The sequence below is a fragment of the Protobothrops mucrosquamatus genome, unplaced genomic scaffold (genome assembly GCF_001527695.2).
Source record: "Protobothrops mucrosquamatus isolate PMUCROS unplaced genomic scaffold, P.Mucros_1.0 scaffold1980, whole genome shotgun sequence".
Lineage (NCBI taxonomy): Eukaryota > Metazoa > Chordata > Lepidosauria > Squamata > Viperidae > Protobothrops > Protobothrops mucrosquamatus.
This window is the reverse complement of record NW_015388096.1, coordinates 13,427-17,030: the sequence shown is the minus strand read 5'-3', so window position 1 is coordinate 17,030 and position 3,604 is coordinate 13,427.

Below are 3,604 nucleotides of genomic sequence, written 5' to 3'. Positions count from 1 at the left end.
TCTTAAAAACTTCCAGTGTTGGAGCATTCACCGCTTCTGGAGGCAGGTTGTTCCACTGGTTAATTGTTCTCACTGCCAGGAAATTTCTCCTTAGTTCCAGGTTGCTTCTCTCCTTGATAATAATAATAATAATAATAATAATAATAACAATGATGATGATGATGATGATGATGATGATGATGATGATGATGATGATGATGATGATGGAAGGAACCTTGGAGGTCATCGAGTCCAACCCCCTGCTCAGGCAGGAAACCCTACACCTGTGATGGCGAACCTTTTAGAGACCGAGTGCCCAAACTGCAACCCAAAACCCACTTATGCATCGTCAGGTGCCGGGTGGGCGTGGCCCATTGGGTGGGTGTGGCCCATTGGGTGGGCGTGGCTGCGGTGGTAACGGCAGACTGGGTGGGACTAAAAAGTTCAATCAATCAATTCCAACTTTGCAAGATCTTTTTTTTCCCGCGAGAAGTTGAAATTGACTGATTGATTGAACCTTTTTTTTTTGTACACGGCGGCGGAGGCATAAAGCGAAAAGGTTTTATAAAACCCAGCTGAAGGCCTAGGACTGGGGTGACAGGGCATATGCCCACAGAGAGGGCTCTGCATGCTGCCTCTGGCACCCGTGCCATAGGTTCGCCACCACTTCCCTACACCATTTCAGACAAATGGCTGTCCAGTCTCCTCTTAAAAACTTCCAGTGTTGGAGCATTCACCGCTTCTGGAGGCAGGTTGTTCCATTGGTTAATTGTTCTCACTGTCAGGAAGTTTCTCCTTAGTTCTAGGTTGCTTCTCTCCCTGATTAGTTTCCATCTGTTGCTTCTTGTCCTGCCTTCAGGGGCTTTGGAGAAGAGCTTGACTCCCTCTTCTTTGGGGCAGCCCCTGAGATATTGGATTATTGCTATCATGTCCCCCCTCGTCCTTCTCTTCGTTAAACTAGACAGACCCAATTCCAGCAACCCTTCCTTGTATGTTTTAGCCTCCAGTCCCCTAATCATCTTTGTTGCTCTTCTCTGCACTCTTTCTAGAGTCTCAACATCTTTTTTATATCGTGGTGACCAAAACTGGATGCAGTATTCCAAGTGTGGCCTTACCACGGCCTTGTAAAGTGATATTAATACCAGTTGCCAAGCACTGAATTTCAATCACGTGACCATGTGGATATTGCAGTGGTCGTGTGAAAACCGATGTTAAGTCATTTTTTTCAGCGTCGTCATCATTCTGAACGGTTACTAAACGAATCGTTGTAATTTGAGGACTTACTCATCTTATTTTTGGTTTTGGCAAAGTCCTCAACGCAAGAATTCAGTGAAATGGACTGAGAGAATAGAAGAGCTATTAGTTAATGCATTCAGATTTTAAGAGAAGTTCGTTCATTCGTGTAACAGAGGGATAGAATCAAGATCACGTCAAGTATTAATACCACTCTACAATGCCTTGGTAAGGCCACACTTGGAATACTGCATCCAGTTTTGGTCACCACGATGTAAAAAAGATGTTGAGACTCTAGAAAGAGTGCAGAGAAGAGCAACAAAGATGATTAGGGGACTGGAGGCTAAAACATATACAGTAAGGAACGGTTGCTGGAATTGGGTATGTCTAGTCTAATGAAGAGAAGGACGAGGGGGGACAAGAAGCAACGGATGGAAACTAATTAAGGAGAGAAGCAACCTAGAACTAAGGAGAAACTTCCTGACAGTAAGAACAATTAACCAGTGGAACAACCTGCCTCCAGAAGCGGTGAATGCTCCAACACTGGAAGTTTTTAAGAAGAGACTGGACAGCCATTTGTCCGAAATGGTGTAGAGCTTCCCGCCTGAGCAGGGGGTTGGACTCGATGACCTCCAAGGTCCCTTCCAACTTTATTATTATTATTACCATTAAAATAAGGCGTGCTATATATGTCATGAAATTTAAATTTTTAAAAGCAGTGCCAAAGGTTAACTAGGTTCTGCCTCTTACCTCTTTCCCTGTTTTAATTTGGGACGGTGTTTGATTTTGCCAAAATAAAACAAGCTTGAGAAAGTAATTCAGTAATGAGGAAAAACTACAGCAATAATCCTTTAGGCCAGGGGTGTCAAACTGTCGGCCCGCGGGCCGGACGTATCACGAGGACACCACACCCACCCCATTGCCGGCAATGGGGAAAAAGCTCTGATACATCGCGCGACATCATGCGACGTCACGAGTTTGACATGTCTGCTTTAGGCTAACAGAGGCAGGGCTGTTGGAAAATATTTTAAATGTTCTTAGTTTAAGTCTCTGCATGCAAAACGCCATCATGCCAATATTCAGATTTGGACTTAATGTCATAGTTCCGACAGATGAAACTCTTCAAAGAACTTCGAGGCATTGTTTACCTTAAAGAATCTTTATTTGAGAAGCATAGCATCAGCACTAACACAGTCGAAGCCAAAAACTGGATTCCCCTCCCCTGAGCACATAGTATCACAGCACAATTCCCTCCTCCGATTAACAGTCATAAATCACATTCTCCAATTAGTTTGAAATGCAGGCTTTCCCTCCTGTTCTCCAGCCCGCCATTTGTTATCATCTCTTATTTTTTTAAAAAAAACCTTGATTCACACACTGCTACAATAATAATAGTAATAATAAAGTTGGAAGGGACCTTGGAGGTCATCAAGTCCAACCCCCTGCTCAAGCAGGAAACCCTATACCATTTCGGACAAATGGCTGTCCAGTCTCTTCTTAAAGACTTCCAGTGTTGGAGCATTCGCCGCTTCTGGAGGCAGGTTGTTCCACTGGTTAATTGTTCTAACTGTCAGGAAGTTTCTCCTTAGTTCCAGGTTGCTTCTCTCCTTGGTTAGTTTCCATCTGTTGCTTCTTGTCCTGCCTTCAGGGGCTTTGGAGATTAGCTTGACTCCCTCTTCTTTGGGGCAGCCCCTGAGATATTGGAAGACTGCTATCATGTCCCCCCTCGTCCTTCTCTTCATTAATCATCCTGCGGCGGGGCTTGTGACATGTTTCACAGATTATCCCGGTTGTTCGAAACTCGAAAATGCAATCTTACACCTTCATTTCCCTACAGAGAAGGTTGGGAATTGGGCTGAGTGGCACATTGGCCCGCTGTCAGCACCCGTCAAGGATTCCACCGCTTGATTAAACTCTCTGCCTATCAAAAGTCTTCTCGACGAAGCTGACGTTGTTTTCGTTGATGTTCCTCGTTTTTGGCTCTCCGTTTTTTGTTTGGGTTTTTTTTTTGAGCCACAAACATTTAACTGGTTCTCTCTTGAACGGATTGATTTTTAATGCTTCTGTGCTGGGCTGGACAACACAGGTGGAAAGCAACCTTTTAAATATGGCCTTAAAGGCTGATCGGTTGGTTACTTAGTCCTCCGGGATCAAACCACCTTTTTAAATTTGGCGTAAATTGAAAAGCATCCGACATTTGAGATACCCATACGTCTCTCAATAATTAATGAACTGAATCCAAGGAAAGAATTTAACGTAGGGGCTTGAGGATTTGCTGCTTTTAAAAACAGGAACTGGTCAAGAGAAGGGAAGGAAGGAAGGAAGGAAGGAAGGAAGGAAGGAAGGAAGGAAGGAAGGAAGGAAGGAAGGAAGGAAGGAAGGAAGGAAGGAA